General features: G+C 37.2%; 1 pseudogene; it reads right to left on the reverse strand.

Annotated features, from left to right (window-relative positions):
* Positions 1 to 896: 896 nt before the first annotated feature.
* LOC127651308 (zinc finger protein 879-like) lies at positions 897 to 10,072 on the reverse strand (annotated as a pseudogene).
* Between the last annotated feature and the right edge of the window lie 2,929 nt (positions 10,073 to 13,001).

Here is a 13,001-nt window from a genome sequence, read left to right on the forward strand (position 1 = left end):
ATATGGTTCCCACACCTATGACCAAAGGGTTTCCATTACTTTTCATTACGTTTGTGACTACTGAATAAGACTTTTTAAATTATAATTTTTATGGAGATAATAAAGAGCTCTAGCAAACAAAATGTTTTAGAGCTTAGCAGAACAAGAACAAAATGATAGGTATTAAACATTTCCATGACTTTACCAGGCCTGGAAATCAAGTTTAAGTTTCCCTGATATTTCGAGGTTTTCTATTACATTAATTCAACATCAATTAGATCCCAATTTAAAAAAAGTAGACTTGCATAACAATTGTCTTCCCATTCCCAATGCCTTTTTATGCAATGAGCATCTTCTATGGTATGCATAGGAACGTGCATTATTTGCAGCATCATTTAGTAAGTTCTACATTGTCAAGAATGTTTCCCATGGAGGGGGGTACTGTGATTTATTATTGTAGACAGACAGTGTATTTTATATTGTGTATATTGTATACTGTATATTATTAGGTGCATACTGTAAATTGTGTTATGTGTAACTTAGATGTTTATAGTAGATTGGTATATGTCTCTTCACTGCTATGTTGCTAGGAACTGCACCCAAGACTTTCACCCATTGTTGCACTTGTGTATATGGTTGAGAGGCAATAAAGTGATTTAATTTTGCAAACGAAGTGCTGAAACGGATAACTGGATTAAAATGGCAAGTTTTAATATAAATTTTATAAGACACATGTTCGGTGACATTAAAATAAATATACTCTGATAATGTTTCATGTTATTATTTAATGAGCAATGGAAGATCTTAAATAGTGTGGAAGAGAAAATTGAATAAATGCTGTTTTCTTTATTAAACATTATAAACATTTTCATCTAATACAAAGTTGCCCAATCCATAATGTAACTCCAAAACACCTAAGAAAAGAGTAAAAATCGTTTCTCAAAGTTTGTTTGTAGAAAATCAAATACTGTACATACAGTAGATACTGTTTTGCAGTTTCAGTTGAAATTAATGAAGGTGGCTGTATGATTATGCTAAATTCCAATCAGGTTTTCTGACCCTTCCACAATGTAAAAGTCTAAACAAGTCTTTATGGTTGTATGGTGTCATTTTTTCTAAGATTGTTTAGTTCAACACTATGTTTGCGCTGATGTGACCTGAGCTGGTCTTGTCATTTGAAGCGCAGTCCACAGATACCACAGCAGTACGGTCTTTCTTCTGTGTGGGTACGTTGATGGACTTTCAAGATATCTGCCCGGGTAAAGCTCTTATTGCACATAGTACACTTGTGCGGTTTCTCCTGTGTGTGAATGTGTTTGTGCAGCTTGAGATTCCACAGTCGACTGAACTTGTTCCCAAAAAAGCGTGCAGGTGTAAGGCTTGTCTCCGGTCTGACTGCATCGGTGCTTATGCAGGTCACTGAAGGAGGAGTAACCTTTGCCACAATGATTGCACAAATGAAGACCTTCCCGCTGGTGGACACGTTGGTGGACTTTTTCCCACATTGGTTACAGGTGTAAACTGAACTTGAACTGACTCGGTGGGAGAACAGGTAGCCAGTCAGGGAAGCCCTGTTGTCTCCCATCTTTAAGCTCTAAAGAGTGATTAAATGCATGTCTCTTATAAAGTCCTGTGTCATCATCAGCTGTTTCCCCAACATAAAAAGAGTGCCCTCTATGCCCAGCTGCTTCCACGAGGACATTCATGTCCTGCAAGTGGCACTCTTCATTAATCAGCAAACAGTGCATGTCAGGGTTAACTTCAGCAGGCAAAGATTCTCTATTTTACTGCTAAAGGAAGTGCTGGGATGTCTTCCGCCTTCCTCAGCTATGCCCTGCTTATTTTGAATGGGCCCATCCAATGCCTCATTACCCAGTTTGCCTTCGGTTCTTTCTCCAAGATCATCCAGGTCTCCCATGTTCAGTTCATGTACACTGTAGCTTGCTAGTTCCTCTGTGTTGTAACATGTTTGGTATGGCAATCCCTGGGCATCTACAATATCTGTGTAAGGCTCATTGTCAGTGGTCTCATCAAGTCCAGAGCTCCAGTCTTCCTGAATCTGTTGTAGTTCCTGCTCACTGTAACTGTGCGCTGGGAAATCAGAGGTCTCAGCTCCTGGAAAATAACATAGAAGAAACAATTGCAATAAGTGACAAGTGGGCAAAATATACTATATACTTAGCCAAGTGGAGACATTTCATGTAATTTAACTCTAGTCATTTGACATGGAGTTTTGCAACTGCTTTCCGGCACTCTCTCGTGTTAGAGACGTGAGAACATATGGTTTGCAAGTGAGCTCCTGGTTTTGTTCATCGTTTGAGAATTTTTTGGGTAAATATAACATTTTACACAAAATGCTTATAAATGACATTAAATATGTGTTCAGAGTAGTTGTATGTTAAAATTGAGAGTTTGTTATGGATCATTTTTGAAGGATGTATTTATACAGGTAACGAGCTGAGATTAGGAGCACACTCTTAAAGGGAGTACTCCTAATCTCAGTTTGTTACCTGTATAAAAAATCCTGTTCACAGAAGCAATCAATCAATCAGATTCCAAACTCTCCACCATGGCTAAGACCAAAGAGCTGTCCAAGGATGTCAGGGACAAGATTGTAGATCTACACAAGGCTGGAATGGGCAACAAGACCATCGCCAAGCAGCTTGGTGAGAAGGTGACAACAGTTGGTGCGATTATTCGCAAATGGAAGAAACACAAAAGAACTGTCAATCTCCGTCGGTCTGGGGCTCCATGCAAGATCTCACCACGTGGAGTTGCAATGATCATGAGAACGGTGAGGAATCAGCCCAGAACTACACGGGATGATCTTGTCAATGATCTTAAGGCAGCTGGGACCATGGTCACCAAGAAAACAATTGGTAACACACTACGCCGTGAAGGACTGAAATCCTGCAGTGCCCGCAAGGTCCCCCTGCTCAAGAAAGCACATGTACAGGCTCGTTTGAAGTTTGCCAACGTACATCTGAATGATTCAGAGGAGAACTGGGTGAAAGTGTTGTGGTCAGATGAGACCAAAATCGAGCTCTTTGGCATCAACTCAACTCGCTGTTTGGAGGAGGAGGAATGCTGCCTATAACCCCAAGAACACCATCCCCACCGTCAAACATGGAGGTGGAAACATTATGCTTTGGGGGTGTTTTTCTGCTAAGGGGACAGGACAACTTCACCACATCAAAGGGACGATGGACGGGGCCATGTACCATCAAATCTTGGGTGAGAACCTCCTTCCCTCAGCCAGGGCATTGAAAATGGGTTGTGGATGGGTATTCCAGCATGACAATGACCCAAAACACACGGCCAAGGCAACAAAGGAGTGGCTCAAGAAGCACATTAAGTTCCTAGAGTGGCCTAGCCAGTCTCCAGACCTTAATCCCATAGAAAATCTGTGGAGGGAGCTGAAGGTTCGAGTTGCCAAACGTCAGCCTCGAAACCATAATGACTTGGAGAAGATCTGCAAAGAGGAGTGGGACAAAATCCCTCCTGAGATGTGTGCAAACCTGGTGGCCAACTACAAGAAACATCTGAACTCTTTGATTGCCAACAAGGGTTTTGCCACCAAGTACTAATTCATGTTTTGCTGAGAGGTCGAATACATATTTCCCTCATTAAAATGCAATTCAATTTATACCATTTTTGACATGCGTTTTCTGGATTTTTTTGTTGTTATTCTGTCTCTCACTGTTCAAATTAACCTACCATTAAAATTACAGACTAATCATTTGTTTGTCAGTGAGCAAATCAATTGATTAAGTCACACACTGATTTGCAAACTATTTGAGACTGTCCTCGCTGCAGACTGTAGCACGATGACGTAGTGGATTTAATCCACTATGTAATCAATTTCCATGACGTACTTGATGTATTTAATGCACACGCCCACAGCTACATATTACATTAGATTTTCTTTACAATATTATGTTGTGTTGTCAGTATGGCATATAGCCTATACGCAATTTTGTTTGACAGATTATATTTGCCTAGTGGCAAACTAAATTTAGTATAACTTCTGCCAGTAGTGTCTGTATAAGCTTTAGCCTAATGTTTAAATTCATCCATATAATAAATGTTATTTCTCTCTCGGGAAGCTACAAAGTTTGGTGTTTATTTTAAAGACTGGATATTTGCATTTTATCTCCACAAACTGCTCTACTTGTGCCATATCGTAATCGACCACTGCAGCATACATAAAGATTGTTCTTATTCTTGTCATCTTAAGTAAGTCATATTTTATAGCAATATATGTGTTGTCCATAATCCACATAACATCGTTTTGGAAATAAAAATATACTAGCCTACACATTTGTATTTTTAAATTATCTTTTGCAGTCCAAAATATGCCACAAGCAATATCACACTCGCAATCATGCTATATGGCCCTACATCAGCACTGCTGTGATTCGGCCGCAGGCACGAGGCCTGTGCTGTAGGTAATTACAGCAGTGCTGATTTAGGGCCATATAGCATGATGGTGAGTGTGATGTTGCTTATATACGACAGTTCAATGAACAAGTACATTTTAGAAAAATAAGAAAAACAGAGTATGGTCATAAAAACGCATTTGTGCATGGAACTACTTTCTTACGCGACTGATCAGAATCTGCCATTGCTGGTTCAAAACAAATGATGCGTCCAAGCCTCCATTAGTAATTCAAAAAGTTGACTTCAGAAATAGTATCACGGCTTGTGCTGTTTCTAACAAGTTATTGGATAAACAAGGATAGATGGCTGGATGTGTGTGTGTGTGTGTGTGTGTGTGTGTGTGTGTGTGAGCATGTATTTATCACTTGGTGGGGACCAAATGTCCCCATAAGGATAGTAAAACCCGAAATTTTTGACCTTGTGGGGACATTTTGTCGGTCCCCATGAGGAAAACATCTTATAAATCATACTAAATTATGTTTTTTGAAAATGTAAAAATGCAGAAAATTTTCTGTGAGGGTTAGGTTTAGGGGTAGGGTTAGGTTTAGGGGATACAATATAAAGTTTGTACAGTATAAAAACCATTATGTCTATGGAAAGTCCCCATAAAACATGGAAACACTACTGTGTGTGTGTGTGTGTGTGTGTGTGTGTGTGAGAGAGAGAGAGAGAGAGAGAGAGAGAGAGAGCGCGCGCAATCACCTGTTGCCACACCCAATCAGAGATGCTGTCAGCTTTTAGAATGGAAAATAGATGTCCAAGAGGGGGTATTCCTCTCTATTTCGTGGTAGCCGGTCTGCAAGAGTCAGTCACTATAGATACAGCGATGTCCACCGCCATTTTAAACAGTATGTATCCAATGTGGAAACTCTGATAAAAGGTAAGCAGTTGAGATCTGTAATAAATCAGTCTGTTGTGTCTCTCAGCATGAGCCTTAATACTGAAGTTGTCGTTTAAAGCCGCTTAAAGCCATTTCCTAGTTTTGGTAATGTACTAGTAATACGAGCAATCACGGTGTGCAGTTCTATGTAAACAATGACTAACAGATTTACTTCAAGTCACCAACTGAATATTACATATTACACACAAAAATTATCTTTTGCCACTGCCTGCTGGCTAACATATGTGATTTCAAAAATAAAGCCAGTAACTCCTAACAGATACACTTTAGTTTAGTACAGCACAAACACAAACGGAGTGATACACACACAGTGAAGCGTCGGAGTGACGATGGTGTCACACCATCAGTGCTCATGGAATGTCTCTCGTCCAATCAGATTCGAGGATCGGAACTAACTGTGGTATATTCATTAATGTATGAATCAAATAAAGGCTATATATTTCTCGATCCCTCTGTGAAATACATCACAGAGTATAAGACGTTATATTAAAATAAGATTTTAATCCCAAATTAAAGGAATATGGCTGTATATGTTCTTGAAACAAATTCACTCAAAATAATCAGCAACCTCTCATATTCTTTAGAAGACTAAAATCCCCGATGCTCAAAAGTTATTAGTATTATATACTATACTTTTAATATTAAAAAAGTAAGGAAATACAATCATTATTGCACTCGCTCACTTCTTCTTTTTACAGCTCAGAACGTTTTATATCCATTAAAACATGGATTTAATCTACTATGTAATGGATGTCCATGTCGTAGAAGATGAAATCCACTAAATCATCGCGCTACAGTCCTCTTGAACTATTAACCAAATAAAGGGGCGGTTAAACTACACTTCACATCTCCAATCACTCCCATACAAATGCATCCAAATGGAAATGCAAGCTCATGCTAAGAATTGTTGTATGACGTTGTGTACCAAAATTCAAGCTTGGTGAACTCTGAACCATTAATTTGTACAACGAGAGGATGTGTGACCATTTGATGATCGAAACGTCACACCCTGACCTCTTGGCTTAATACAAAGAATACATATTTTAAAGCTGCGTGTTTTTTTGTTTTTTTTTGGCATAAAAGATTGTAGACACTATATTGTGGTGGGGTGAGCAAGAGACAGACACAGTGGGTGTGACATCAAGCCTCGGAGAGGCATTTATTGGAAATAATAATAAACATAAAATGTTCATAAAGGGAGGATAATAAAGTGTCCAAGGGGGAAAAGTGTTCATAGTAAAGGGGGAATTAGACATCCTCGCGGTGAGATGGGGCTCCGTGAATGCCCCATGGCCCAGGCATGAGCTCGGTTCGTCGGCCGCACACGCTACCCTCCAGGGTCCAAGGCGTGAGGGGTGGTGTCGTCCTTGGTGGCCTGACCTTCCTAATATTATTTGTGATGTATCATTTACTTAGGCCAGAAGCCCTACCGTGTGACATCATTTATTGGTTTGTTGCGTTTTTCGAAACAAATTTGTGTGCTTAAAGCCAAGTGTGACCGCCCCTTCAGTCTTTACTTTGAAACACTGTTGCAAAGTTATGCATCATCATCAACTAGGCCACATGCCGTTCTTGACTATTTCTGAATCAGTGTACAAATGCAAATTAATCTGAATTTATTTTAGCGTTTGATTACATATACAAAATGACATGTCTGTATTTGTGCAATGTTTTTTAGCTTGTAAAAAAAAAAAGTGTATAATACTGTATAATTGAGCACTTTATTGCATGCAAATGTGAATTGCAGCATTTTAAAACTGCTACCTCTATTAAAGTTAAATAAAAGTGGCTGGACCACAGATAGTTTGTGTGTTGAAGCAGATGTTTAAACCACACCTTCAGTATCAAGCGTCCACCCATCCTGAAGCTCTGTATTATTGGCGGTAGCATAAAAGGCCTCTTCTTAAGTATGCAGTCCTGTTTCCTGTCCTCAGTATCTGCAGTCTGTAGAGAGCACAAAGTAAGAAGAGCATAAGTTATTCATCATAACAGGAGCATAATGTCATGGGTATAATAAAGGGAAAATTCACCCAAGAATGAAATTTCTCTCATAATTTACTCACCCTCATGCTATCCTAGATGTGTATGACTGACTTTCTTTTGCTGAACATAAATGAAGATTTTTTTGAAGAATATCTCAGCTCCATAGGTCCATACAATGCAAGTGAATGGTGACCAGAACTCAGAATGTCCAAAAAGGACAAAGCACTAAATGAATCCATTGGTTAAATATTTATCTTCAAAAGCAATATGAAAGGTGTGGATAAGAATCAGATAAATATTTAAGTCTTTTTTACTATAAATCTCCACCTTTGATTTGCCCCAACCAGTAGGTGGCTGAATAAGGACGTTAAAGTGGAGATTTACAGTAAAATAATTACTTAAATATTCGTATGGATTGCCTTTATGTGCTTATTTGAGCTTAAAAGTTCTGGTCAAAATTCACTTGCATTGTATGGACCTAGAGTGCTGAGATTTTCTACTAAAAATATTTTTTTGTGTTCTGCCTTACACATCTGGCATGATGAGAGAATTTTCATTTTTGATTGAACTATCCCTTTAAAAGGGGTAATTTTAGATGAAAATATTTGATTAAGCAAATTACCTAAGAATTGTATTGACTCGCTACTGGCATGCCTCTCTGACTTAAAGGATTGGATGTCCTTAAATTTTTTAAACATGAATGAAAGCAAGACTGAGATTGTGTTAAGGCCCAGTGAAGCCCTCTGATCATAATTTTGGCTCTCTGTCTCCAAATGTTAATTCGTGTGTGATCGAGTGTTCTTTGATAATGCTCTTGTGTTTGAAAAACAAGTCAACTCTGATGTTAACTTTTTCCCATTTACAAGCATTGGCCAAGGTGAAGATCTTTCTTTTAAGAAATGTATAAGTGCGATTCATGCTTTTATTACTTTGCTGCTTGACTATTGGAATGCACTTTATATGGGTATTAGTCGATCATATCATTCCCAGTTGCAAACTGTACAGGATGCAGCTGCTAGGAAATGTGAACATATCACCCATTTTATTTATTTTATTCTCGTTACATTGGCTTCCAGTTCGCTACAGAATTGATTTCAAAGTCCTATTCCTCGCTTATAAATCCTTAAATGTATCACTCTGTATCACACAATGGTCTCTGATGTCCTCAAACCAGAGGTTATTAAAAGTCCCAAGGACAAGACCAGAATTAAGAGGTGACCGTGCATTTGCTGTAGCTGCACAGCAGCTTTGGAATAGCCTGCCTGTTTTTATTCAAACTGCCACAGCAGTAAACGAGTTTAAATCAAAGCTCCAAAAAAAAAATTTCAATAGCTTTTCAACCAATGATGTTTTCTGCTGTCTGCTGTTTTACACGTTATGCATTGTTTGTATTGTGTATTATGACTGTACATCATTGTGTACCATATTATGTACATCATGTACTGTAGTTTGTTCTATTATATTTTCATGATATTATGTTATGATATTGGTCAACTGTTGTTGTTTTTAATAGTGCTCTATAAATAAAAGTGACATTGACATTACTCTTCCTAGGGCATCAAACACTAGGAAGTGTTATTGAGCTTGAAATCCTGATTTTGCCTAGAGACTGCATTGACAAGATGTACAGTCAAAAAATTAAAATTAAAAAATAATGTTATAGTTTTGGTCTAGTCTCACCAAAAATCATTTAGATTGCGTAAGACGACATGGATTAAAGCACAGGAGTCTTATGGATTACTTGTATGCTGCCTTTATTTGCCTTTTGGAGTATCAAAGTTTTGGTCACCATTAACTTGCATTGTATGTACCAACACAGCTGAGATACTCTTCTAAAAATCTTTGTTTGTGTTCTGCAGACGAAATAAAGTCAAACATCTGGAATGGCATGAGGGTGAGTAAATTATGAGAGAATTCTTATTTTTGGTAGAACTATTCCTTAAATGGAGATATTATTTCTGTACAATTAATTATAGCTGGCTAGCTGGTGTTTGGCATAATAATGCAAATCTGTACTGTAATTACTGCAAGCAATTTATATTTTATCAGGAACTCATAAAAGGGTCACAAAACTCGAATATCACTTGTATACAAATTAAGTCACTAATTGATACATTTCACTATGAAACATGGCCACAGCAGTGTTTCCCGATCCTGGTCTAGATGGCTACTCACTTCTCTTGTGTCACTGGATCTGGTTTGGTCTTCTGATCTCTCTTTTACTAAAGGTGTTTCAGTAGTCTTCAACTCACAGCTTCTTTCCTTACGGAAACTCTCCTCCACGAGCCGGGTTATCTCAAATGTGGCAGCTTTAAAAACGGTCTTCATGACCACAGACAGCTGAGACTGAAACGTGAGGTTGACATAGGACATAATGACGGTGGAAAACAAGACTTACACCAACCAATACTGGTTTAGCGCCTTCCTTTGATCATAAACACACAATAATTTTCCTTCAGCTCCTCATTAGAAGTATCAACCAAAACAGACCATCTGCTTTTGTTTGCAGGCGTATCACGACGCGATGCAGGTTTCACTGCGTTTTTAATTGAATCGTCTTTAAGTTTTGTCAGGTGTTGGTGTAATGTAGTCCATAAACTTACAAGCAAAGGATAACAACACAGACGACGACTGTTTGACGGTCTGTTCTCCTGCTTTAAGTCTTACAACGCAAACGGATGTTTATTACTCATTCATAACATTCAAACATTCTGAATAGCAAACAGTTTATGATGAATAAATTATATCCTGGATGTTGATGCAGCAGCATTCTTGTCATGCAATGGAATACCTGGACGTACTTCCTGTTTTGTAGTAAATATACGGATGGAAGTTAGGAACAACTTTAAGAGCTGAGAACTGCATCATTCCACATCAATTGTATTTCCACGTGGTTTTCAAAATGCCCGTTTAATTTCTAAATTCGATGAACGACAAATGAATGCATAGACACACACACGCACAATGTGGAGAGGCCACTTGAATTAGTATCAGCATTAAATCAATTGCTGCATCTGGAGGCTGTATGCTGATGTAGGAAGAGACCAAGGCAAGTCCGAATCCAATGTTCATGTCACATCCTGTCTACTGAGAAACCTTTTTTTCTTTCTTTCTTTTTTTAATAAAATTATATTGAAATTCAACAATAACAGAACATTTTAGGCTAACATATATGCATCACAGCAGACTGAGATACAGATGTGTAAAGTACATTCTTCAGCAAGGAACTATCCCACAAACAGATAAAAACAAAAATAAATAAATAAGAAGGTATTGTAGGGGTTTACAAACATTTATAATAATTTAATAACTCAAATAGTTTCCTGGCTCTGTGACTTCTCATTACTTTTAAGGCCTCAATATATAAGACAAGCATTTTTAAAATATTATAAGCTGGAGTTTTACATTTGTGTTTTTTTTATTTATTTTTTTACATACGAAGTATACAATTTATAACAGTTGAAATTTGTATCATCCAAGTTCACTATTTTTTGACATATCCAATTCAATATATCAGTCTACAGTGGTTTAACCATGTCACATTTAAAAAATAAATGATCCACTGTTTCTGTATCATTGTTACAAATTTGGAAATCATTTAATTAAAGCATTACATTTTAAGATTAAAATATATCCTCTTATCCGACCAGGATAGCATTCTTGTACAAGACATTTTCTTATACTCTTATAAGTGCATTTCTTATCAACAAAACTTATATCATCTAAATTAAGTTGAGCTAGTCTGGGAGTGATCAAATCATGTGTTAAAAACACTTTTAACATAATAGATAGCGATAAAGGAAAACATGTAATAATTTTGATATAATCCTTTTTATCACAGTTAAATTGAAATTTTGTGCAGAAATCATTCTGGTTCAGGACGCATCCTCTTTGATCCATAACGTGTAACACAGACCAAATCCCCCTTGTCCACCATTCCTCCCACAATAAAGATTTTCTCTGGAATAATATACAGTGGTTAATCCATAAGGATACATTATGTGGACAGAAATGATGTTTGTACAGCATTTTCCAATATAATAGGACTTGTTTATGAAAAGCTGATAGTTGATAGTCACATTGTAAAACAAACTTTATACCTCCACATTTTCTAAACAGACAAGATGGAATAGCAATCAATATGAATTTTCATTTTTAATAAAGGATCTTAACCATTTGAGTTTAAGAACCACATTCATGATTTCAAAGTATATTACCCTAAGCCCTCCTTCTTCATAGTCTTTTATTATATAATTGTTCCTAATATAATGATATTCGTTTCTCCAAATGATATCAAAGTTGAGTTTATTACCGTAATCGCTTTTGTTTTTCTATGAGATTGGCAAAGAACAACTAGAATAGATCAATATAGAGATACTTTCTATTTTCGTAAGCAATATTCCTTCAAATATTGTAATATCTCTCATCAGCCACATATTTATAATTTTTTTACATTTATCTGATTTTTCATCAATATTAATCCTTTCCAATCTCTCCTTATCTTTAGAAATTGTAATTCCTAAGTATTTCACCTCCCTTTTCATTGCAATATGGAGGACGCAGGGTGCTCATGAATAGCCATCAGCTCACATTTAGATAACTGAAGGCTTGATGCTTTAGTGAAGCATTTTACAGAATGAGAGCTACAGGGATCTGCCATTGGTCTTTTAAAAAAAGTGTGGTAACATCCGCAAGTTGGCTCATAACAAATTTGTGTTCATACCTGCAATAAATTCAGTTAATACCTGCAATATTATCATTGTTTACTAGGATGGCTAACAATTCCGTAACCATAATGAACAACAGCGGTGAACTTCCACAACCCTGCCTTATCCCTCTCTTTACCTGAAATCCTCGGCATGTTCCTTTCAGGAGAGCCACAATCTATATGTCTCTAACATCTTGATGATATTTATACATTTTGGACCAAAACCAAAGTGATAAAGTGTCTGGAAAATAAAGTGTGTTCAATCATATCAAAGGCTTTAAAAAAAATCTAAAATTAAAATAAAACCATCATCCTCTATTAGGTAGCTATATTCCAAGATGTCAAGTACTAGCCGCATATTGTTATGTATTGATCTACTCTTAAGGAATCCAGATTGCATCTCACTAATTATTTTAGGAAGTCCTATCTTTAATCTATCAGCAATCTCTCCAAAAAACATTATGTAATCATTATGCTATGTAAAGAGCTATGAGTGCCTAGAAAAGCGCTATATAAATGTAAGGAATTATTATTATTATTAGTATTATTTAGAAGTGAGATACAGAATAACTTGTAAAAGTCTACTGAGATAACTTCATCTTTTTTTGAAGGCAGCATAGATGCATCCTTCGCTGCCAATGAAATCCCACAATCCTGTGCGTGCAGATCCACAGTAGTTTAACTGAAGAAAAAAAAGGCGGCTGAAGCAGCTGATAGCCAATTTGTGATAAATGTATGTTTTTATTCACTTTTTCCAACTTTTGATTCCATTTCTAGCGAAAAAGTAGTAGCCTATTGTACAAATGGTTACACCCATGGGGACTCAATTTATCATAACGGTAGGTGTCCACTGGCGCATTTTGAGCGAAGGTGAGCAAGCATTATTAATTAATTCCTATGGAAATTGAGCCCTACGCTCGAGTGGTGCATTGTGGGAATGAGAACGGCGCGGAGAAAGCATTGAGGGCAGTCGAGGGCTTCGAAAAAGTT

Source organism: Xyrauchen texanus, chromosome 11 (assembly GCF_025860055.1).
Source record: "Xyrauchen texanus isolate HMW12.3.18 chromosome 11, RBS_HiC_50CHRs, whole genome shotgun sequence".
NCBI classification, from domain to species: domain Eukaryota; kingdom Metazoa; phylum Chordata; class Actinopteri; order Cypriniformes; family Catostomidae; genus Xyrauchen; species Xyrauchen texanus.